Source organism: Gorilla gorilla, chromosome 19 (genome assembly GCF_029281585.2).
Source record: "Gorilla gorilla gorilla isolate KB3781 chromosome 19, NHGRI_mGorGor1-v2.1_pri, whole genome shotgun sequence".
Classification (NCBI taxonomy): Eukaryota; Metazoa; Chordata; class Mammalia; order Primates; family Hominidae; genus Gorilla; species Gorilla gorilla.
In genome coordinates, this window is record NC_073243.2 from 42,683,917 (window position 1) to 42,710,098 (window position 26,182).

Here is a 26,182-nt window from a genome sequence, read left to right on the forward strand (position 1 = left end):
TTTTATATCTGATTATGTGGTTGACTTTAAAGTACATGACATGTGGCTATGAGAAGAAGGTATATTCCATTGTTTTGAGGTGGAGAGTTGTGTACATATCTATTAGGTCCATTTTATCAAGGGTTGACTTCAAGTCCTTAATATCTTTGTTAATTTTCTGCCTTGATGATCTGTTTCATGTAGTGGGGTGTTGAAGTTATCCCACTATTATTGTGTGGGAAACTAAGTCTCTTTGAAGGTCTCTAAGAACTTTCTTTAGGAATCTGGGTGTCTCTGTGTTAGGTGAGTATATATTTAGGATAGTTAGGTCTTCTTATTAAATTGAACCCTTACAAGCTTCTTCTTATTACAACCCTTACAACCCTTCTTATTAAATTGAACCCTTACAAGCTCTGTAAAGCTCTCCTTTGTCTTTTCTTTTTTATCTTATTGGTTTAAAGTCTCTTTTGCCTGAAATTAGTATTGCAACTGATGCTTTTTTTTTTCATTAATTTAGTAGATTTTTCTCCATTCCTTTATTGTGAGTCTATGGGTGTCACTGCATGTGAGATGGGTCACTTGAAGACAGCATACCACTGGGTCTTGTTTCTTTATCTAGCTTGCCACTTTGTGCCTTTCATTTGGGGCATTTAGCCCATTTACATTCAGAATTAGTATTGATATGTGCAGATTTTATCCTGTCACCATGTTGTTAGTTGGCTATTATACAGACTTGTTTGTGTGGTTGCTTTACAATGTTACTGGTCTGTGTACTTAAGTGTGTTTTTGTAGTGGCTGATAACAGTCTTTCCTTTCCATATTTAGCACCCCTTTCAGGATCACTTGTAAGGCTGATCTGCTGGTAACAAATTCCCTCAGCATTTGCTTGCCTGAAAAGGATCTTATTTATCCTTCACTTATGAAGCTTAGTTTGGCTGGATATGAAATTCTTGGTTGGAAATTATTTCTTTAAGAGTGCAGAATATAGGCTTCCAATCTTTTCTGGCTTCCAGGAATTCTGCTGAAAATTCTACTGTCAGCCAAGCTTTTTAAAACAATCAGCTTTCACCTAAACTAATAGAGTGAGCACTCACTTATTGCTGTGGGGAGGACACCAAGCCATTCATGAGGAATCTTCCTCCATGACCCTATACCTAGCATTAAGCCTCATGTCCAACATTGGGAGTCCAATTTCAACATGAAATTTTGAGGGTACAAACATCCAAATTATATCAGATGGGGTTATGACTTGATAAACCCATTGTAAGTTGAAAATATCATAAGTGAAAAAGACATTTCATATACCTAACCTACCAAACAACATAGCTTAGCCTAGCCCATGTTAAACATGATCAAAATACTTATATTAGCCTATAGGTGGATGTGTCATTTAACCCAAATCTATTTAATAATAAAATATTGAACATCCCATGTAATTGATTGAATGTTGTAAAAACTGAACAACAGAATTGTTATATGGGTACTTGAAGTGTGGTTTCTATTGAATATGTATTGCTTTCTCACCATCACAAATCAAAACATTATTAAGTAGGCTGGGCTCAGTGGCTCATGCCTGTTAATCCCAGCACTTTGAGAGGCCAAGGTGGGTGGATCATCTGAGGTCAGGAGTTTGAGACCAGCCTGGCCAACATGGTGAAACCCCATCTCTACTAAAAATACAAAAATTAGCCAGGTGTGGTGGTGAGTGCCTGTAATCCCAGCTACTCAGGAGGCTGAGGCATGAGAATCACTTGAATCCGGGAGGTGGAGGTTGCAGTAAGCCAAGGTCATGCCATTGCACTCCAGTCTGGCCAAAAAGAGTGAAACTCCATCTCAAAAAAAAATAATAATAATTAAGTAGACCCACTATAGGTCAGGGACTGTCTATATTTTCCAGTGTACATGAAACATTTATGATATAGATCATATTCTGGGTAATAAAACAAGTCTGAAAATGTTTAAAAGGATTGAAATCTATAATTAAACTTGATATTAGTAGCAAAGTATCTGGAAAATATCTAAACAATTGAAAATTAAATAAGGATATATATGTGAATGAATGGACAAAGGATATGTATTAATACTGGATAATCAAAATGGTGGTCTGGAATTTGCTCTTTTTGTTGCCTACTACAGAGTCATCATACACCCAATCTCCCTGATAACAGTTCCCCAATTTACTCAGATATTATGCAACATTGCTTGATCTCACAGATGTTGGCTTCTCCACAAATCCCAGAGGGTAAAGAACAATCAGTCTCTGTGAGTAATTTAAGTAATCCTCTTTCCCATGCCAGATACTCATTTTCCATCCTCACTTGCATTTAAAGGGGGTTCTGTGAGAAATTTAAGTTAGAAGTAAAGGAAAATCATCTAGATTGGTGACGTAGGGTTCTAGGAAAGATTTTTCTTACAGCACAAGAAGAAAAAGTCTCACAAAGTCAAATCCTTTTTTTGTTCTGAGCCTTCTTTTCTGTCTTAAGGCAGCATGTGCATGTGATATCTGCTGCAATAAAATTTGTCAATTGGCAACCATGAGGCAACAGCTTGGGGACCAAAAACAAAACAAAAAAAAAAAATTACTCTAAGAATGGCAGAGCAGAATGATAGCTAGAGCCCAGTCCTTAATGCATTTCTAAGCTGCCACACCCATCTTAAAACTCCTTAACCCTGGATTAAGTATTAAGTAAATAGGAGATATACTTGTGTTTTAAGCCGTAGGTCATCAAGTTCTCATTTCCTGTGGTCAAATAAAACTATGATCTTTGAATTTTTTTTTCTTTTCACTAGAAAGGGAAAAATCATTTAACATAAATTATCTCACCCATCCTCCTCTCTGTTTCTGTCCCCTACTACACAGCTATACTTTCAGTTTTAGAGGAAATATGCCTCCCTTTCTTACCAAAGCAAAGACCTCCATTAGGGCTCTGTGTCTCTTCTTTGCCGCTCCCTTCAGAAACTTGTGTCTTCTAGCACTTCCAATTACTGAACTCTCTTTCTATGACTTTTATTACTGTTTCCTTTTTGGCTTAATTCAGTTGACTTCCCACTGGATAGAATGTATCTCTTTGTCTCTTACCTCAAATTAGTGGTCTATGCTTGTTGTTCTGTATCCCCCTCTACTAACTTGTTCCTCCTCCTCTGTAATATTCAATTCCTTCTCTTTTTTCTAGTTATTCAAATAAATCTCCAAATACTTGTTTGCCATAGTTGATTTTTACTTCTATATTTATCACTTTTATTTCTATAATATATAATTTTTCATCTAAAAACTCCTTAACATTGACTTTATATTATTCTGAATCTTCTCCTGTGTTACTAATTGCTTTTCATTGTTGCCAAGAATATACTATTCTCTTATTCTCTGCCCGTGGCTATTCCCCATAATGCAGTTCTTGGCCTTCTGCTGCTTCCTTCTTTCCTCTAAACATTTTATACCTTATAGTTGTAATAATCATACAAACGTAGGTGTTTGCCAGATCTATATCTCTAGTCCTGATCTCTTTTAAATTCTCATTGTCATTTCTCCAAATGCATTCTAGAAAATCATTAGTCTAGTCAACACATTTAAAAGTCAACTCATCCTCATCCCCAAACCTGACTTCATTCATTATTTTCCTACATCTATTAAGGGTACTACTATTGTACCAGCCATCAAACTTGACATTTTAAATTCACCTTCAACTATTCCCTCTCTATTCTTTATATAAAAACATGTGTGAATTATAATCAAATCATAATTTGAAAATTTTTATCCTATTTTAGCTCTTTATCAGCTTCCACCTATAATAATTCAATAGCTTTGGTTCTCTTACCTTCTAATTTCTTTCCCTCCAAAGAATTTAAAACTATAGTGCCACCACCAGAAGCATATTTCTAAAGCATTATTTTCACCAGATCATACTTAAAACAGTCTCCCATTACCTGCTGGATTTTTGAATACAAAAGCAACTTCAAGGACTTAAAACCCGGCATAGCAGGAAACCTTTGGAACCCCATAAGAGCAGAAGCCTAAGATTACTAAATATTTTCTATACAACACCTGCAGACACCCAATAGAGAGCTTAAATTAATTGTAGCTTTGATTAGACTATTGGCCAAAGGTAATAAAGATGGAACTTCATTTTCTCAACTGTGTACTTATGCAAGAAACAGGGTTCCTTAATTCTTGGCAAGTATGCCATCAACCATCTTGATATTAAAAATAAGCCTTCAAGTTTATTTAATAAACTTTCCTTCCTACTATAAGCGCTAGATCAAGCTTTGTACTTTTGACCCACAATAGTGTTTCAAAGCCTATATTCAGACACATCTTTACAATTTTCAATTTTGAAATTGGATCCCCTATTTCACCTAATGTAACAAGTATGAAATCCAACTTTTTCTTAGTTTGTCTTCAGTTGTCATGATGTGATCTCTATAGATCAGACAAGTTATTAAGAATTAATAAAGAGCATTTATAATTTTGTATGTATTGAGCTTTATTAACAAAATATTAACCCAAGCCCTTTAGTTCAATTATGTTCATTGTGCTCTAAAATACTAAGAAATATGCCAATGTGTCAAACATGCAAATATATGCAAACCATAATTTTTCTACTTTGCACCAAATAGGTCTCAGCCTCTGATTAGTTCAAACGAAAGAAACTAACTCATTGTGTTCCATTGTCCAGGATGGAGAGGATTGCTCCCAAATTTTCTGAATTTATAATGAAGACAATGTTCATAGCCTCTATCCCTGGGGTTCACCTTGATTTTACTGACTTTGTTTATATTTTCCAAACTATTTATTTTGCATTTTGTAAATAGTAACACAATTTCAAAACAGTAACACAGTTTTATTTCTAGGACTAGTTTCCAAGGTTGGAAGTTAGTTTATAGGGGTTGGTAACAGACTTTATTTCAAGGACAGGGAAGTTGGAATAATGGGAAATAACAGATTGTGAGTTTACAGGCCTGAGCCTTCTTCAGGACTCTGTAAGTAACCAACACTGTGACACAGGCCAATGATTTTTCAATGTGCACAGAATCACTTGTGACATTTGTTAAAACAAAGATTATGTGACTCCGTTTCTAGAGTAGCTTTAGGATGAGGGCCAGAAATCTGCACATTAAGCAAGTTCTCCAAGAGCTAAGACAAGTATTCTTGTGACTGCACTTTGAGAATCACTGACAAGCAAATTGATTCTCCTGGGCTTCAATTTCTGTATCTGTAAAATGAGGGAACTTGATTAGATGACAGTTGGGGATATTTACAACTCTTCACACTTCAAGACTCAAAGGGTTTCCTATTTTTGGGAATGAAGTCTTGATCAATACAACATGGTGGCACTCAAGTGACTCAACCTCTCTTCTTTCATCAGTGTGTAGCCTGAAGGAGTATTTTCTGTTTCTGCACCTACTATTATCTTTTTGTACCCACATATTACCTCAAAGATAGCCTTTTATGACTAACTTCAAACCTTGCCCATCACAGAAGTTGACAAGAGAAAGAAGCAATAGAGACTGTCTAATACAACTCCCCACTCAATGCAGAAAGACTACCACCCCCAATCATATCCAGAATAGATGGTCTGTGGTTCTCTACTTCCACTATGGGGAATTCATTACCTCGAAACATGGAAATGCCTTTCTTCTCTTAGACTAAAAACTCTTGTTGGAGGTTCTATTCATATGTTCTGGTTCTGATCTAAGATTCTGTGTAGGATAAATATAATATCTCACTCATGTGATAACCATTTGAATATAATCTTTGTTCCACACCCAGTTTCAACTCTTTCCATACAGTATTTATATCTAGTAGCCCTTCAATGTATCTCTCCTAAAATGTGTGCTCAGCTGTGGTCTGGGCAGTACCATTTATAGTAGGACCATGAAAAACTGAGTAAGGTATAGTGGGGAGGAACATATTTTCAACTCATATCACAGAAAATGGGGAAATACCCTAATACATTGTTTCAAGTTAAGGTTATGTGCTACCTCAGATCCATATGCTTACCTGTTTTCCTCCTGGAACAGCACTAGAGAAAGTCTGTAATATTTCTTTTTTTTTTTTTTTTTGAGAAAGAGTCTCGCTCTGTCACCCAGGCTGGAGTGCAGTAGTGCAATCTTGGCTCACTGCAACCTCCGCCTCCAGGTTCAAGCAATTCTCCTCCCCTCTCCTGAGTAGCTGGGATTACAGGCGTGAGCCACCATGACCGGCTAACATTTTTTGTGTGTTTTTAGTAGAGATGGGGTTTCACCATGTTGGTCAGGCTTGTCTTGAACTCCTGACCTCGTGATCTGCCTGCCTCGGCCTCCCAAAGTGCTGGGATTGAAAGCCTGTAATAATTCTAAGGTCATGTAGGCAGATCACTACTGCCTTTATCATCTCTGCAGACCAAAGGGCTCTATGTAGCAGTTGTTGTAGTTTTTTCTTGTTACTGATGAGGATTCACCAACACAACCTTATCTTACACCCACAATCCATGGCTCTTATTTCTTTCCAAGATGCTTCCCTATTGCCACTGAGAAAACTGAATAGGTGCTGTTTGACATGTTTAGTGTCCTGTGAGGTAGTTTTTTTTAATCAAGAGGGAATAAGATTTGATTAATAAATTCATGTTTCCTCTACTACCACAATCACCACTTTCACCAGATAGCTGAAAATAAAGAAATATTATCTTCAGAGAAATAACAGAGATTACAGCTGATGTTTTAACATACGCAACAAGAGACATAAGGCAATGAATGGCAGTTATAAGGTGGTGAAAGGTGAAAATACTGTTAATTTTTTTTTTTTTTTTTAAGACAGAGTCTTGTACTGTCGCCCATGCTGGAGTGCAGTGGCTTGACCTCAGCTCACTGCAAGCTCCGCCTCCGGAGTTCACACCATTCTTCTGCCTCAGCCTCCCGAGTAGCCGGGACTACAGGCGCCTGCCACCACGCCCAGCTAAATTTTTGTATTTTTAGTAGAGATGGGGTTTCACCGTGTTAGCCAGGATGGTCTCTATCTCCTGATTTCATGATCCGCCCGCCTCTGCCTCCCAAAGTGCTGGGATTACAGGCGTAAGCCACCATGCACAGCCAAGATAGATATTTTATACCTGGCAAAAGTTTTCTTCAGAAAATATTTTTCTAACAGTCTCTTCAATAAATGTTGAAAAAACTGGATATCCACATACAGAAGAATGAAATTGGACACTTGTCTCACACTATATAAAAAATAAACTCAAAATGGATTAAAGACTTAAATATCAAGACTGAAACTGTAACACAACTAGAAGAAAACATGGGAAAACTCCACAACATTGGTCTGGGCAATGAGTTTTTGGATATGACCCGGAAGGCACAAGCAACAAACACAAAAACAGACAAATGGGATTGTATCAAACTAAAAGGTTTCTGAACAGCAAAGGCAATAATTAACAAAGTGAAGAGACAACCCATACAATGGGAAAAAATATTTGAAAATCAAACATCTGGTAAGAGACTAACATCCAAAAGTATAAGGAACTCAAACAATCCAATAGCAAGAAAACAAATTACCTGATTTTAAAATGGGCAAAATGGGCAAAGGGACTGAACGGACATTTCTCAAAGAAAGACAAACAAATGGCCAACAAGTACATGAAAAATGCTTACGCCAGGCGCAGTGGATCACACCTGTAATCCAAGCACTTTGGGAGACTGAGGCAGGCAGATCACTTGAGGTCATGAGTTCAAGATCAGCTGGGTCAACATGGTGAAACCCTTACTCTATTAAAAATACAAAAATTAGCTGGGTATGATGGTTAATACTGAGTGTCAACTTGATTGGATTGAAGGATGCGATATTGATCCTGGTTGTGTCTGTGAGGGTGTTGCCAAAGGAGGTTAACATTTGAGTCAGTGGGCTGGGAAGGCAGATCCACCCTTAATCTGGGGGGCACCATCTAATCAGCCACCAGCGAATATAAAGCAGGCAGAAAAACGTGAAGCAACGAGATGGGCCTAGCCTCCCAGCCTACATCTTTATCCAGTGCTGGATGCTTCCTGCCCTTGAACATCAGACTCGAAGTTCTTCAGTTTTGGGACTTGGACAGGCTCTCCTTGCTCCTCAGCTTGCAGACAACCTATTGTGGGACCTTGTGATGGTGTAAGTTAGTACTTAATAAACCCTTTAAAGGAGAGTTTATTAAGTACTAACTTACACCATCACAAGGTCCCACAATAAGTTATCTATCTATCTATCTATCTATCTATCTATCTATCTATCTATCCATCTATCTATCTCTATCCTATTAGTTCTGTCCCTCTAAGAGAACCATGACTAATACCCTGAGTGTGGTGGTGCATGCTCGTAATCCTAGCTACTTGGGAGGCTGAGGCAGGAGGACTGCTTGAACCCAGGAGGCAGAGGTTGAAGTGAGTTGAGATTGTGCCACTGCACTCCAGCCTGGAGGACAGAGTGAGACTCCATCTCAAAAAAAAGAAAAGAAAAATGCTTAGCATCACTAATCATTAGTCACTAATCATTAGGGAAATGCAAACTAAAATCACAATGAGATACCACCTCATATCTGTTAGAAGGGGTTTTTACCAAAAAGATAAAATGACAAATGTTGGTAAGGATGTGGAAAAAAGGGAATTCTTATACATTGTTGGTGGGAATTTAAATTAGAATGGCTATTATGGAAAAAGGTATGGAGATTCCCCAAAAAACTAAAACCAGAACTACCATACAATCCAGTAATCCCACTTTTGTGTATATATCCAAAGGAGATTATCTATCTATCTATCTATCTATCTATCTATCTATCTATCTATCTATCTATCTAATCAATCTGTTAAAGGGATATCTGTACTCCATTTTCAATGCAGTATTATTGGGAATAGCCAAGATATGGAATAAAGCTAAGTGTCCACCTGCAGATGAATATATTAAGAAAATGTGGTTTATATACACAATATAATACTACACAGCCTTAAAAAATGGGGGAAATTTTGTCACTTGCAATGACATGGATGAACCCAGAGGACGTTATGCTAAATGAAATAAGCCAGGCACAGAAGGACAAATTCCACATAATCTTGCTTATATAGAGAATTTTAAAAAGCTGAACTCTTAGAAGTAGAGAGAGGAATGGTTATTACCAGAGGCTGAGAGATGGGGAAGGAGAAAATGGAGAGTTGTTGATCAAAGGGTACAAAATGTCAGATAGACAGGAGAAATAGGTTCTGAAACCTGTTGCACTTTAGAGCAACTATATATAATGATGTATATTTCCAAATAACTTAGAAAGTAAATGTCAAACGTCTCACCATAAAAAATGAGAGGTAAGCCTGCTGATGGCTATGTTATTTAGCTTGATTTAATCATTCCATATTATATACCTATGTCAAAATGTCATAATGTACCCCATAAATGTATACAATGATGATTTGTCAGTTAAAAATAACACTAGTAATAGAAATTCTTTTCTAAATAAGGACATTTTTAGACAAAAAAAGAGATGAGAATATTTATTGCCAGCATAACCATACTACAAGAAATGTTTAATGAATTTCTTTAGACTGAAGGCCAATGATCTCAGATGGAAGCAAGAAATTGCAGAAAGAAACAGAATTGAAAAGAGTAAATATGGAGGTAAATATAAAATAAAAATTTTTACTTTGTAAAAAAGACTAAAGCAAATTATGGGATTTATAGCATATATAAAAGTAAAATATATATGAACAATAGCAAAAAAAAGACCAGGAGGAATTGAAAGCATCTGAAATTATTTGTAAAGTGGCAAAATTCTAATTCAAGGTAGTCTGCATTAAGTTAAGGATGCATACTTTAACATATAGCATAAGCCCTGAAAGGAAATACAAAACTGTATTAATAAAAAGCCAATAAAACACATAAAATAGAATGAGAAACATGCTTGAATAATCTAAAAGAAGGCACGAAAGAAACAACAAAGGAACCAAACAAAATGGGCATCAGAGAAAGCAAAATGATAGACTTAAACCCAACCATGTGAGTAACTACTTTAAGTGTAAAAATGAACAAAAACTCTAAATCACACAATTAAAAGAGGGAGGTTGTGAGAGTTGATTTTTTAAAAAAAAATCTGTGACTCAATATATGCTATCTACAAAGGGCAAACTTTCAATATAAGGATACAGACAGAAAAAAAGTAAAAAGATGAGAAAATAGAAATGACATAGGCACTAATACTAAGGAAGGATACACTATAATGATAAAAGGATCAATATATCAGGAAGACATGACAAGCCTATATGTATATGCACCTAATATCATAGTTTAAAATGTATGATGCAAAACTGACAGAACTAAAAGGAGAAATAGACTGACCCGCAGTCGTAATTGGAGGTTTTCACATTCTCTGAGATAAAGCAAGAAGATATCAATTCTATCAGTAAAATATTTGAAAAACTCTTATTAACAAACTTGATCAAATTAATATTTATCAACAGACTACTAACAACTGGAGAACAAACTTTTCAAATATACGTAAATTATTAACAATGTAAACCATATGCTTTATTCTTTAGGTAATTCTTTTTATGTTTCAAAGGATTGATTCATTCAGAATATGTTCCCTGGCCATAGTGAAAATTAACTATAACTCAATATCAAAAAGATAATTAAAATCGCCAACATTTGGGGTTTTTTGGGTTATCAACACATTTCTAAATAGACCGTGAGTCACAGAAGAAATCACAATGGGCATTAGGAAATATTCTGAAGCAAAAATAATGAAAATATATCAAAATCTGTGAAATGATGCTAAAAGAGTGTTTACAGGGTAAGGTACTGGCTTTAAATGCTTATATTAAAAAAAATAAAAGCTTTAAAGAATGATCTCGAGTGTCTAGTAAAAAAAAAAAAAAAAGGATTCTCAAAGAAAGAAGGTAGGGAACTGTGGTGACAGCAGAGACGAGGCTCTCAGATCCCCCGTCAGTGTGAGTGAAGACAGATAGCCTTGGCTGTCACAGATAGCCCCTGGCTGTCCAGCTCCCTTGGGTTTGTCTCAATTGCAGAGAGCCTCCTCACCCAAGGCTATGCCCTTCTCAGTGACTGAGTGAGGTGGAAGTATAAAATCCCCGGTATTCCAGACCAGTGCAGGACACCTCTGACAGCTAAATACTGTTACAGCTCCCTGTAGTGCTGTTTAAGCTTTTTCAGGCCTCAGTCACAGTTGAACTTCTCCCTCTGACCAGTGGAGATGAAGCTTCCTCCCTTCCCCAGGAATTCATCTCTAATAAATACCCTGTACACCAAACTCCATCACAGGGTCTGCTTTCAGAGGCAGACTTTCAACAGAATAACAAAAATAAGAGCAGAAATCAATGGAAAAAGATAGATCTACATGACAGAAAATCAACAAAACTAAAAATGTGTGTTCTTTGAAAGGTCAAAAACATTAATAAACATCTAGCCAGACTCATTTAGAAGAAAAGGAGAAGAAAAAAGCACTCAATAAAAATTGTTTGTTTCACATTGATACCATCAAAATATAGAATATTTTCATCCTCACAAGAATCACTCATGTTGCCCTTGCACAGCCACAATCACCTGCCTCTCCTCACCCCCTGTCCCTAGTGCCTGGAAACCACTAATCAGTTCCCCATTCTGTAATTTTGTCTTTTCAAGAATATTATATAAATCAAATCAGAGTATGATTTTTGTGATTTTTTTTTCTTCACTCAACATAATTCCCTGGAGATTCATCCAAATTGTTGTGTATATTAGTAGTTCATTTCTTTTTTATTGCTGAGTAGTTTCTCACAGTATGGATCTACCAGTTCACTTAACATATACCTATTGAAGGACATCTGCATTGTTTCCATTTTTTGGCTCTTAGTAATAAAGCTGTTATGAACAATTATAGACAGAGTTTTCAAAACGTAAGTCTTACATTTTCCGCGGTAAATGCTCAAGAGTGCAATTGCTAGGTAATATGGCGGTTGCATGGTGCTGTGGGCTGAATTTTGTTTCCTCAAAATTCATATGTTGAAACCTTAACCTCTACTGCCTCATAATATGACTGTATTTGGTGATAGGGACTTTAAAGCGGTAATCAATGTAAAATGAGATCATATCATTCGGTCTAATCTGATAACACTGGTGTCCTTATAAGAAGAGGATATTAGGACACAGACAACACAGACTGGGAGTGACCATGTGAAGACACAGCGAGAAGGCAGCCAACTGCAAGCCAAGGAAACAGGCCTCAGAAGAAACCAAACCTGTTGACACCTTGTTCTTGGACTTCTAGCCTCCAGAACTGTTAGAAAATAAATTTCTGTTACTGAAGCCACCCAGTCTGTGGTATTTTGTATGATAGCCCAAGCAAACAAATATACATGATTAGTTTTACAAGAAACTGACAAAGTGTTTTACAGAGCTGCTGTATCATTTCATATCTTCACTAGCAATGTATAAAGGGATCCAGCATAAAGAGGATCCAGTTCTCTGCATTTGGATCCAATGTGTAAAGAGGGATCCAGTTCTCTGCATCCCTCCAGCATTTGGTATTGCCAGTTTTTTATTATTATTATTTTAGCCATTCTGATAGGTATGTAAGTGATAGGTTATTGTTTTAATTTGCATTTCCCAAATGACTAATTATATTGAACATGTTTTCACATCCTTATTTTCCATCTGTATACCCTCTTTGGTGAAATATCTCTTCATGTCTTTTGACCACTTTCTAAATAGACTTTTTGTTTGTTCTTACTGTGAAATGTTGAGAGTTCTTTATACATTCCAGATATTAGTTCTTTTTAGGACATGTTCTACAAATATTTTCTTCCTGTTTATAACTTGTCTTTTGATTCTTTTAACAGAGTCTTTTGCAGAGCAAATATTTTTAATTTTGATGAGCTCCAATTAATCAATTTTTCCTTTTATAGATCATGCTTTTAGTGTTAAGTACAAGAATTTCTTATCTAGGTCCCAAAGATTTTCTTCCCTTTTTTTCTATAAAAGTTTTATGGCTTTACATTTCACTTTTAACTATACAATCTATTTTGAGTTAATTTTTGTATAAAGTATACAGTTTAGGTCAAGGATCACTTTTTGAAAAAGCTACTCTTCCTCCATGGAATTGGATTATCAGATTTTGAATGGGAAGTGTGACTCAAAAGGCTAAGAATAATTGTTTTACATAGAAGAGCCTCCAGGAAGCTTTCTAGACTTTATTAAGGTAATATAAGCACACTTGAGTCTCTTAGACAACTTCATGATCTGCCTTAAAGCAATGTACATGAGTCCTCTTCTGTCCTCTTTAGCTGAAGATGCAGTAGAATGCAATAAGCATGTTCCTAGATTCAAAATTTTCCTTAGTTATGCTTATTGGTTCATGACACTCTTTCTCTGCTCTGATTATTGATTATGTTTCTCGGGGAATAAAGCTTGGTTGACTTGTCTGAATTCCTGTTTTAAACCTCTTGTCTACCTGAACTCAAGGAACCAGTCCAATGATTTAAACCCAAACTGCCTCTTTTGAATCCAGTCTCTTGTCTGCTGGACCAATAGATACTCCTAAATTGGATCCCCAGCATCTCTTAGCCACTTCTGCACTTGGTTCACCCACACCCTTTTATAAAGTCGTGGGTTCTTCCATGGCTGATCTTCTTTGCCCTGAAATCAGTATAATTATGTCACTTAGCAGAGGGAAAGGGAGTGAGCTCCACATTTGATCACAGAACACAGACAGAGGTCTTCATTAGCTCGTATACTACATGTTTCTCTTTTGTCTGGACACATGGAAGAATTGTGCTGCCTTGCCTCTTTGGAGTGTAGCTAACTGTGTGAATTGCTTTGATCAATAAAACATAAGCTGAAGTGAGGTGTGCCATTTCCTGGTAGAAGCCATTAAGAACGCACATGCTTCACTTTTTCTCCTCTATATAGATCAGTGATGTTCTGGATAGTAGAGGTTCCATCAGCCTGCAAGCCTAAATGAAAACAGTATGAAACAGAACGTGTTCCATGATTGAGAGTAAAACCCTGTTGTTTTAAACCACTAAGATTTCAGTTTTTGATATTTGTTTGTCACTACTGCATAACTTTGTATTTCTTTATTGATATAATCCCAGTGGTATTATACATATTTAATTATAATAATTCATTAACTGGAAATCCAGATTTGAATTAATCTAAATACCTTTGTAAGTCTATGCATACAAATGAATTTGCTAATTAAAAAAAGATTATTGTCACACCATGTTCATGAATTAAAGTTTTAAAAACACAGTTTCAACATGTAGATCAGCAACAGCATTCCATGGAATAGGATACACGCACATCTAAATTCATTTCTGGCTCCAAGTCAGGACTTAATATTTTTTGAATAGCTGTGATCCACAAAAGGGAGATGAAGCGATTATACAGCAAAATGCTGATCAGAATAGCTAAGAAGATGTTTCAACTGTTTGACAACAGCTTAACAACAAATAATTTAACAAAAGTGTGTGCCCGCTGAGCAAGGTGCTGGCTGTATAATGTGAGGAAAACATGGCCCTAAGCACAGTAGCCTTTGGATGAGGCAGATACTAAAGTGATTATGACAGCAGGGGCATGTCCAGGGTTCAGCCAAAGCTCAAAGAAGAGGGAAATGTCATAATATCCAAGTTTATTTTCAATGGGAGAAACCCATTTTCACTCACTTTCCCATCAGAAAGTTATGCTCTTGATTAAGCAGAGCAAAATTTAATTCCTCTCTTCTCAATAGTATACCTTGAACAGAGAAGTCAGCCAGAGAACACAGTGTACTCAGGTTAAAGAGCCAGAAAAGTGCAAGGTCCCACAGCAAAGACACACAGTCCTTCCTCACTAGCAAGTAATTAGAGATGGGCTTTTCGAAGAGTTCTTTGAAAGTGACAAAATCTCTATAGCTGCTGTTGATGCCTGGACTTGTTTAAAGTGAACTTTGAGCAAGTGTATAGGCACAGGCAGATTTTCCATGGCTTTAGGCACCTCACCGGTGAAAACCATGGGGTTCATACAGGATAATCAGCATATCTAACACAGGCAAAGTACAGCACCCAGTCTGGGAATGTGACAGAGCCTATTTTTATTTAGACAGAGCAGACTGGGGTTTTTCAATGATTCTTTAGTGAGGAGGGAGGGAGTATATAATAGCGTATGTGTACATATAATTATACTGCATAGTTATGCTTAAATTTGCAGTCAGGTCTAGAATTTCGGTTTATCATTAACGAGTCCTACTTCTGTCTTCATACAAGTTGAAGAACCATTCTAGGAAATGTTAGAGGTGGCTTGGGTTGAACTGACCTGAATATTACGCACAGTAATCAAAATGAGTTAAGCAGCCTCCCATACAAAACAGTACCCTGACAAGGCTGTTTCTGCATGCTACCCTTGCATATTTCTATGGTAGATGATGAAGAAAAAATGGTGCAATTAGGAGACAAATTTCAAAAATGAAAGGGAAAGTATCTTTCAGTAAAATCTATAAAAATCAAGCCATAATATTCTTCTTCCTCACCATTATGCACCAAGTCATAATTTTCTCTTTGTTTTCCAAAACACAACAACTTAAAGACATGCACTTTAAGAAGGTCTAGATGCTGCAACCCAGAAATCCCCACCTCTAGGAATCTAGTCCTGGGAAATCAGCAAAGATATGCATGGAGATTTAGGAGCAAAACTACTAATCATAGAATTTACAATATTAGGGAGATGGTAAAATTTTTTAAACTTATAAATATTAATAAGTAAAAACATTAAATTAAATTGCCTTTTTTAAAATTAGGAAAGAAATGGCATATAGGATCTAAGTAGTAATCCCCTCATTGATGAATGCAAAGCTATGATCAGCTCAGCTCAAATTCCCAGTAAACCTCTGACCTCTGGCTAGTTCTTAATAGAATGCACTGTGCTGAAACCATTTAATCCTGGATCTCAAAGTGTAAGCCTAGATTACCTTACAGTTCACCTTTTACCCTGCTCCCCCTTCTAAAAGTGAACACCTCTCAAAAGCTGAGAATTTCAGAAGCTGAGTCATTATCATGATTCTTTTCCCTTATGCCTGCCTCTAAAGAGGAGACATAAAGATATATTTTGCAAAATCAGACTTTGAACCAGAGCTTGGTTATCACACTGGCAACTAATCTTTGTTGGTGATTTCCCTGTCAGCAACCAAATCATCAGGTAAGTATGTTATTAAGTGAGAATTATGTGATTAACAACATACTGGGGCTACAAGGATACAGAGGTTGTGTATGTAAAATATGGGCCTTGTTTTTACAGTGCTTGCTCTCCAGCTGACTAATCAACATCAGCATAAATGAACCAGGAGGAAATGGTTCAGAGCGAAATGGAAGGAACGGCTAAGTCAGTGTGTAGCAGTGAGGTGCCATTGACAGTGGGGGAAACTCAGTAATGACCACAGTGACCGGGAAGGATTTCATAGAAGCAGCAAACTCGAACCAGTTTTTGAAGGATAAATGGGATTTGTATAAGGAAATCGTAAGGCATTCCAGGAGAATATAACAATATGAATGAAAGAATGGCACTAGGAATGAGCTTGTTTCAGGTTCAGGGGACCTGACAGAGGGGAATGATGAAAAATGAAGGCGGGAGAGTGCTTGGGAAGAATATAGAAATGGTCCTTCTGGACAAAAAAATAAATGTTTCTTTTTGGAGTGTGTGTGACATTTTTCCTGAAACTGTCCAGGGAAAGCTAACCAATCATGTCAGTAAATCTATATTTAAAAATTTTATTTGTGAATAATCTGTATATTTGACTCTGTATATCAAAAAGTAACAAAAATAGGGCCTTCTCCATCAAAAGAGGGGTATTGCCAAAGCTCAAGTGCTCAAATCTTAACTGCCAGATGCATTCTGAATCCTTCTCAGTCCTCCCCAATAATAACGGTGACCATTCATACAGTTGTTCCTTGGTATCTGCAGGGAATTGGTTCCAACATCCCTGTGGGTACCAAAACCCTCAGATGCTCAGTCCCTTGTATAAGATGGCATAATGTTGGCATAAAAATGGCATATAACCTACAATCATCCTGCCTTACACTTGAAATCATCTCTGGATTACTTATAATACTGAGTACAATGTAAGTAAATGGTTGTTATACTGTATTATTTATTATTTGTATTATTTTTTCTTGTTTTTTTTTTCCAAATATTTTTCATCCATGGTTGGTTGAAAAACTGCAGATACGGAGGGGCATGTGTATGTTTTTAGTACTACATTTCAGTTGCCAGCCATATTTTGAATTCCCCTGAGGTATGCATGAAGAGAGAAACAGAGAGAGGGAATGGATAAATAAACCAGATGGGTGAACATGGCCAGGTAGATTTTGGACACTCCAAGATTCAGTCTCTGCCTTCAAGGAGTTGACTATCCAAGCAGGAGCCAGTTATGCAAGTCATTGTAATATACAACTGCTTCAAGCAGAAATCCACAATGCATAGTCAAGTAGAGGAGAAGGAGCACCCACATCTGCTGGGGGAAGATGAAGAAGGCTTCTCAGAAGCATTTGAGGTGAAAAAGAAAGAATCAGTAGGAATTCTTTGCAAGCTCAAGGAGGCATTCCAGACAGAATGACAACATGTGGAAAGACGCAGATGCATAATCACGTATAACATGGTTGAGAAACTGTGGAGAAACTTAAGAGTAGAGGGGAGAGAGATGGGAGATGAAGACTTGTAGGTAAGCAGAGGTCACTTCATGAGGGGTCAGAAGGAAAAAGTCATAATAATAGAATGTGCTATAGAAATACAAAAAACATTCAATTTGATCATAAATGTAAGGCATGCTCATCTTTTCTTTTTGAAGAATCTATTTTATTTATTTTTCACATTTATCGAATTTTAGTTTGGTTTAATAATATGTACAAAATAGTAGCTAGAAAAAAATAATATGTAAAATATGGGTAAAATAGAAATAATTGCAATACAAATAACACCCACTTACTTACTTGGTTTAAGGGAAGGAATGTTACAGTTATCTGTAAAGCCCCTCTCATGTCCATTTCCTTGACTTCCTGCTCAGAAATAACCATTAAACAGCTAAGCCCAAGATTGGAACACAGACCCTCTTGATGCTTAAGCCATGTTCTTTTCACTCCCTGCCTCCTTGTGGACACATAACTGACTCTTTCCTTCCCATCCTAATCTCATTCCCTGAACATAAAGATAAATCCTTTTAAAAAATTTTTAACAGGAAGGGATGTCCCAATTTTATATTCTAACATCTAACATCTATATTTTATACCAGCAAAGCTGAGACACAGGCAAGTTGAATGAGTTGCCTAACACCTTCTTGCTACTCAGTGGCAAATTCAAAACTAGCAGTGAGAACTTCAAATTTTGATTCTAGTTTGAGTCAGCAAACCCTAATTTTACCCTATGTATTAGTCTGTTCTCAAAGTGCTATCAAGAACTACCTGAGACTGGGTAATTTATAAAGAAAAGAGTTTTAATTGATAGGTAATTTATAAAGAAAAGAGTTTTAATTGATTCACAGTTCCACAGGCTATACAGGAGGCATGGCTGGGGAGGCCTCAGGAAACTTATAATCATGGTGGAAGGGCAAAGGGGAAGCAACTACCTTCTTCACATGGCGGAGCAGGAGGAAGAGAGAGTGAAAGGGGAAGTGCTACACACTTTTAAGCAATCAGGTCTCATGAGAACTCACTATCATGAGAACAACAAGGGGAAAATCCTCCCCCATGATCCAATCACCCCCCGCTATGTTCCTCCCACAACACTGGGGATTACAATTCAACATGAGATTTGGGCAGGACACAGAGCCAAACTATATCACCCTAGCATTGTCATTATTCCACTTTGAATGAAGTGGTCATCCCGTTTATGACACCCTCACTTCCTTGGAATTTGGAAGTTGGAATAATGAGGAGATTGCAAGAAGGCAATCCTAGAGTAAAAAGCACCATCACTGTTATCCCTGTATTTGTGTAACCATACAAGAGTTATAATAAATTACATCTTCTCTATTGCGACTGTAGTACTTACTTTGAAGGCTTGGAGGTATAGAGTTCCTTAATGTTTAATGGACCAATTATCAATAGTTTAAGCCAAGAGGTGTGTCCAATTAAAGTCTGAGTCACTAGGAGCTTCGATTTAAAATTTAAGAATCCTGTTGGCTCTAGATCAAGAATGCCATTTTAAGGAACACTAAAATGACAAAAATTAAAACTTACATTTTGCACTCTCAAAATAACGCAAAAATTAATACAAAAATTTAAACATTAAGCAAGTGCCATGGGGCTCTGCTCATGCATGCTGGGCATAAACATCAGACGTGTTTGAATCTTGTTGGCAGAGGTCTATTTACCGGCTCATTAGGGAAGGTGGCTCTTTAAAGGTTTTTCATCCTAGGTATGAAAATCATTATTCAGCCAGTAACATCCAAGCTTCAAATGATTAGCTATTCTTTCCTCATCTGTGTCTCATCTGTTTGTCCTTTAGAGTAAAACAACTCTAAGGCTAGAACAGACATCTAAAGGCCATTTAATTATTGAGTGTTAGAATGGGAAGGGACTTCAAAGACTGCTTAATCTAACTCTCTGTTTACAAATGAGGAAACTGAGACCCAGAAAATGGCCATCGAAGGTCATGGGAAAGTGGGACTTGGAACATGGTTCATTGTTCGTCCTACTATATCAGTCATTTTATCAGCCAACAGTAAAGACTGCACTTCATAATCAAAATGTCTGTCCTTGCATGGAGATGTTGTCTGTCTGTGAACGTCTCCATGAGTCCATCAGTGAATGCAGCCCTTGACTTTTCTCTTTGATTCTATGCCTTTGCTCAGAAAGGGCCAGACATCTATACTTCATCACAGGACTCTTCTCCATCTGGAAGAGTTCCCCAGAAGCCCACAGAGATACATCAAGGCTTCCAAAATAAGCCCATTAGGTCATCAATCTCCTGGGATCCTTGAGTGAGGGAGAGGTAGGAATGGCAATTTTGTCATGAAATACACTTGGGAAAAACTAGTAGATTTGCCTCTGAAAGCCTCTCAATAGGCTATCTAACTTTATTTAACCCAGAGTATCCCCAAATTATGTGACCACATTTTCCTCTCCCTTCCTTGTTCTTTGCATACACCCAGTATTATCCCACAGCTTTAATCCATGGAACACACCTGTGAATCCTGCACTATGGAATTTCTTCTGCCTACCAGTTGCTTCAATTCAGCTTTCCAAAAAGGGCCAATTCTTCTTAGGTGCACAGGTATGCAGAACTTCATAGCTACTGGGTGGATTCATTGCTTTACTGGAGGTGATCGAGAATATCAGTTACTGTGAAATGTGACAAGTCGATGCTTAAGGAGCATATGATAAGCATCTGACAGAAGACTTGCTGCTAAGTTTCCTTGTGACAAGATACAAACATTGGATCCTCATTCCCACTCCTAAAAACAAATAACTTCAAACTCCATGCCAACATTTTTGTTTTTTTAAGCAAAAATACACATTGCTCACACTGAATCATATTTATGCCAAAAATAATTCAACTGATACGTAAAATTATCGGTATTTTTGGTGAATTAAAATCCTTTTTCACTACCTATCTCCTTTCTAAAGGCAGTTCATTCATTAATTCATTCAGATTTACTCAACAAATATTTATTTAGCACCTACTATATGTTAGGTACTATCCTAGGGGCTGTGAATATAGCTGGGAATGAAACACAAAAATACCTAGAGTCTAGGCTTACATTCTGGCAGTGGAGATAATCAATCAATAAGCAAGCAGATATAATGATTTTGTGTAGATATATAATAAGATTTATACAATCCCAGGTGAAATAAAATAAGGCAGGAAAAGGTAAAAGGGAATAAAAAGGGGGATAATGTTTAAAATGAGGTGGTCAGGAAAGGTGTCACTCATGCATTTGTAAAAAAAAAAAAAACAAAAACAGAGATTTCCCCTATCTTCTATCTCATCCTAAGTGTGGTTCCCTAGACGACTCTGGGAGAAAAAGGCTTAGGTTTAGGGTTAGGATTAGGGTTATGAGAAAGATGACTGCCTTTCTCTGTGACCCATCTCTCAGCACTTCCTCAGCCTTGCTCTAGTAGCTTCCCTTTTCCGTTCTATTGTGGGAGATGCAATTATGGTGACATTGTGGCAGGTCCCGGTCAGACAGCCTATGGAGAGTTGCATATATCCCTTCAGCAGGGGCTCAGTTGAATGTGTCACATGAGAGCCCATTGGCATTGCATACTGCCTTTCTCTGCCAGGGTTTCCCAGAGTGTGGGATACCTGCCCTGGCAGTGCTGAAGTTGATTTTGGTGTTATGCTAATGCTTACAAGAGATTCAGGAATTGCACCTTAAATAACATTGCCACTGGTCTTTTAGTTCTCCTTCACTCTTTCTGATGCTTTCCAGGGGAAAGTCTCAGTTTACTAATAGTCTCTAACACTCCTCTGAAATCTAATTCTCTTCAACATGGAAAGAGCAGAACTGGGGTCAGGACCTTAGGCGGTAACAATGTCTAGCCTGAATCTAACAACATTGATTTATTTTTGTATTTAATTTTGCTTAAAATAAATTTAAGCTAACAGTGATGCAATTTAAATAAAATATTCAGCAAATATCTGTAAATGTGATTTTAGCTGTTATTAAATTGTGAAGGTAGAGCCTGCGTGACTGAAGTTTGGAAAACACTGTGCTTGACTCATTGAAGCTGATGTCAAACTTTCCATTTCCTTCTTGCTGCTAGATTCTGATATCACTAGACAGTGGGTTGCTCAGAAGGCCACAGTTACTGGTGATTTTTATCTTTGTCTTATAGATGGAAATTTCTTTTTTATTTTATTTTATTATTATTATACTTTAAGTTTTAGGGTACATGTGCACAATGTGCAGGTTAGTTATGTATGTATACATGTGCCATGCTGGTGTGCTGCACCCATTAACTCGTCATTTAGCATTAGGTATATTTCCTAATGCTATCCCTCCCCCCTACCCCTACCCCACAACAGTCCCCAGAGTGTGATGTTCCCCTTCCTGTGTCCATGTGTTCTCATTGTTCAATTGCCACCCATGAGTGAGAATATGCGGTGTTTGGTTTTTAGTTCTTGCGATAGTTTACTGAGAATGATGATTTCCAGTTTCATCCATGTCCCCACAAAGGACATGAACTCATCATTTTTTATGGCTGCATAGTATTCCATGGTGTATATGTGCCACATTTTCTTAATCCAGTCTATCATTGATGGACATTTGGGTTGGTTCCAAGTCTTTGCTATTGTGAATAGTGCCACAACAAACATATGTGTGCATGTGTCTTTACAGCAGCATGATTTATAGTCCTTTGGGTATATACCCACTAATGGGATGGCTGGGTCAAATGGTATTTCTAGTTCTAGATCCCTGAGGAATCGCCACCCTGACTTCCACAATGGTTGAACTAGTTTACAGTCCCACCTACAGTGTAAAAGTGTTCCTATTTCTCCACGTCCTGTCCAGCACCTGTTGTTTCCTGACTTTTTAATGATTGCCATTCTGACTGGTGTGAGATGGTATCTCATTGTGGTTTTGATTTGCATTTCTCTGATGGCCAGTGATGGTGAGCATTTTTTCATGTGTCTTTTGGCTGCATAAATGTCTTCTTTTGAGAAGTGTCTGTTCATGTCCTTCACCCACTTTTTGATGGAGTTGTTTGTTTTTTTTCTTGTAAATTTGTTTGAGTTCATTGTAGATTCTGGATATTAGCCCTTTGTCAGATGAGCAGGTTGCAAAAATTTTCTCCCATTCTGTAGGTTGCCTGTTCACTCTGATGGTAGTTTCTTTTGCTGTGCAGAAGCTCTTTAGTTGAATTAGATCCCATTTGTCAATTTTGGCTTTTGTTGCCATTGCTTTTGGTGTTTTAGACATGAAGTCCTTGCCCATGCCTATGTCCTGAATGGTAATGTCTAGGTTTTCTTCTAGTGTTTTTATGGTTTTAGGTCTAACGTTTAAGTCTTTAATCCATCTTGAATTAATTTTTGTATAAGGTGTAAGGAAGGGATCCAGTTTCAGCTTTCTACATATGGCTAACCAGTTTTCCCAGCACCGTTTATTAAATAGGGAATCCTTTCCCCATTGCTTATTTTTCTCAGGTTTGTCAAAGATCAGATAGTTGTAGATATGCGGCATTATTTCTGAGGGCTCTGTTCTGTTCCATTGGTCTATATCCCTGTTTTGGTACCAGTACCATGCTGTTTTGGTTACTGTAGCCTTGTAGCATAGTTTGAAGTCAGGTAGCATGATGCCTCCAGCTTTGTTCTTTTGGCTTAGGATTGACTTGGCAATGCAGGCACTTTTTTGGTTCCATATAAACTTTAAAGTAGTTTTTTCCAATTCTGTGAAGAAAGTCATTGGTAGCTTGATGGGGATGGCATTGAATCTATAAATTACTTTGGGCAGTATGGCCATTTTCACCATATTGATTCTTCCTATCCATGAGCATGGAATGTTCTTCCATTTCTTTGTATCCTCTTTTATTTCCTTGAGCAGTGGTTTGTAGTTCTCCTTGAAGAGGTCCTTCACATCCCTTGTAAGTTGGATTCCTAGGTATTTTATTCTCTTTGAAGCAATTGTGAATGGGAGTTCACTCATGATTTGGCTCTCTGTTTGTCTGTTATTGGTGTATAAGAATGCTTGTGATTTTTGCACATTGATTTTGTATCCTGAGACTTTGCTGAAGTTGCTTATCAGCTTAAGGAGATTTTGGGCTGAGGCAATGGGGTTTTCTAGATATACAATCATGTCATCTGCAAACAGGGACAATTTGACTTCCTCTTTTCCTAATTGAATACCCTTTATTTCCTTCTCCTGCCTAATTGCCCTGGCCAGAACTTCCAACACTATGTTGAATAGGAGTGGTGAGAGAGGGCATCCCTGTCTTGTGCCAGTTTTCAGAGGGAATGCTTCCAGATTTTGCCCATTCAGTATGATATTGGCTGTGGGTTTGTCATAGATAGCTCTTATTATTTTGAGATACGTCCCATCAATACCTAATTTATTGAGAGTTTTTAGCATGAAGGGTTGTTGAATTTTGTCAAAGGCCTTTTCTGCATAGATGGAAATTTCTGCCTGTGTCTAAATACTTTCCAGATGACATTATCCTATCAATAAACAATATGTGATCTGAGTCCCCATTGAATCTGCAAGTTCCCCTTAATCCCTTAAATATCTTCTGCATGTGAATTGGAGAAAAATAAGCAGCCATCATGAACACACTGCATTCCCCTGATTACCTGATGACTGTTCCAAGGATTTCTTTGATGCTTATAATTGGAGTGTAAAGAGCCTCCATGGTGACTGAAGGATGTTACTCTATTTTTTATTTGCCTAAAGGCTGGAATTCTAATAAAAATTCTGGCATCTGTCATTACTATCCTGGAAGGGGTTGAAAAGAATATTTTAGGTAGGTCAACTTTGTCAGCTGAACCAGTCTCTCAATGCATCCCTCAATCCCTTGTGTCTCATGTCCACAGATGGAATACAAGATGTACTGATGTTGAAATAGTGTTAAAAATAAACTATCTTCCCATAAGTTTAAGCACAGTTAAAAGTAATTCTCAAGTAACACCTAGATTTTGCTATTCAACCTTTTGCCCTCCACAATCACCCCATCAACCTGCCTGCTGAAAAGGGCGCTGGACAGCCTGAAAGAGATATTTTTAGCACAAATAATCTTGTTATAAATCAGTCAACAGGACAAGAGAACAAACATTTTGTTCCTCCACTTGCTCTCTCCCTCTCTTACACACACATACACACAACACACACACACTCGACCTTTGCTTTTCTTAGAATTTGATTCTGCATGTGAATTTACCTTTTCTTTCAAAGTTCTTGCATTTTCATATTATCTTAAGACTTTGGATTATTTCTTTCCAAGAAACCAGTGACTCCAGATGACTCTTACACAGTTCTTCAATTCTTAACCACTTTGTTCCTGGGAAAATACAATATTAAATTCAGCTTTATAAAAGCTGCCCATCCTCTAAAAGTAGCTGCTTATACCCATTGGTTATTATTAAAGTCATTTCAATATAACTCCCTCTAGAGATTGGCTATAGATAATTGATAATGATATTTTAATAGTCCTAGAGAAAAATTAGGCAAAATTGGTTGAGTCTATGAATCTTTCTAATATATTCCCAGTGAAGCCATGGTGGGTTAAATTTCTATCCAAACAGTAAATCCACTGAAGCAGTGGGTTATAAACTGACATTTAAGAAGCAAAGAGTGAGTTATTCAGCTGATCTCTATGTCCTCTGCCTTCTGCTCACAGCACGGCCAGGCAGGGTACAGAGTGATGAATACCAAGGCCAATGGCTACAAGAGCTCACAGCAAAAAGAGCTTACCTTTTTACTTCTGAGTACACATGGGTTAGGGCTGGCTCATTTTTAATTTTTAAGTGAGTGTGTGTGTGTGTGTGTGTGTGTGTGCTGGCCCTGCAGCTCATCCCCAGGACATAATCCAAACAGAAAAACTATAGAGTTTTCAGACTAGCTCCACATGGGGTGTCTACAAAGGCCTACAGTGCACCCTGGATGGCTTTCAAGTTTTTTCAAAGCGATCTGGAGTCTTTTAAAGTTGTCATTGTTTAAGGAACCTGCAGAGAGGGGAGAGAGCACTTTGGGTCTCAGGAGAAAAGGAAGAAATAAGATTTGAGGTAGCCAACAGATGTGGAAAATCCAGGTACTGTTCTAAGTACCTTGGCTATTACATGCCTTTCTCCTGCTGACTCGGCTACGCTCCCCTAAAGTTGATCTCCCTTCTCAAATACTATCTACCTCTATCAAGGAGGAGAAAAAGCAGCAGTCTTTTTCACTAGGGTCTTCTCATTGCCTATAGTTTGCCTTCCTGGGGTCTTCTCATTCCCTATAATTCTATTTTGTCATTTAAATCTACACAACAGCTGTTTCTCCTTTATATTTCTCCTAAAATCATGGGCATAAATGGCCAAACATAGTTCTGAATTTACAAACAGATAATTTTTATTCTTCCAAGTCTCTAATTCTGGCAACATCACTATTTTAATAATGGTACTTTCTCTGCCTCTTATTTCTGGTACATTTATGGTTTCACTTTCAATCCTTTCCTCCAAGGAGCTCTCCGTCTGCCTCCTGCCCCTTCATTTCCCACTTGCACAAAGCTCTGCATTTAAGCCTCACTGTTCCTCTCCTTCCATTTAATGGTGCAGCATCCATCC

The 26,182-nt window shown here is 37.4% G+C and overlaps 1 long non-coding RNA gene across 1 annotated transcript in view; it reads right to left on the minus strand.

Moving 5' to 3' along the window:
* The window catches only part of LOC134757541 (uncharacterized), a 50,841-nt gene extending 25,959 nt beyond the window's left edge, over positions 1–24,882 (minus strand). Inside the window, exon 1 of the long non-coding RNA XR_010131679.1 lies at positions 24,799–24,882. This is a non-coding gene — a long non-coding RNA (uncharacterized lncRNA). The remainder of the gene's footprint in view (positions 1–24,798) is intronic.
* Positions 24,883–26,182: the final 1,300 nt, after the last annotated feature.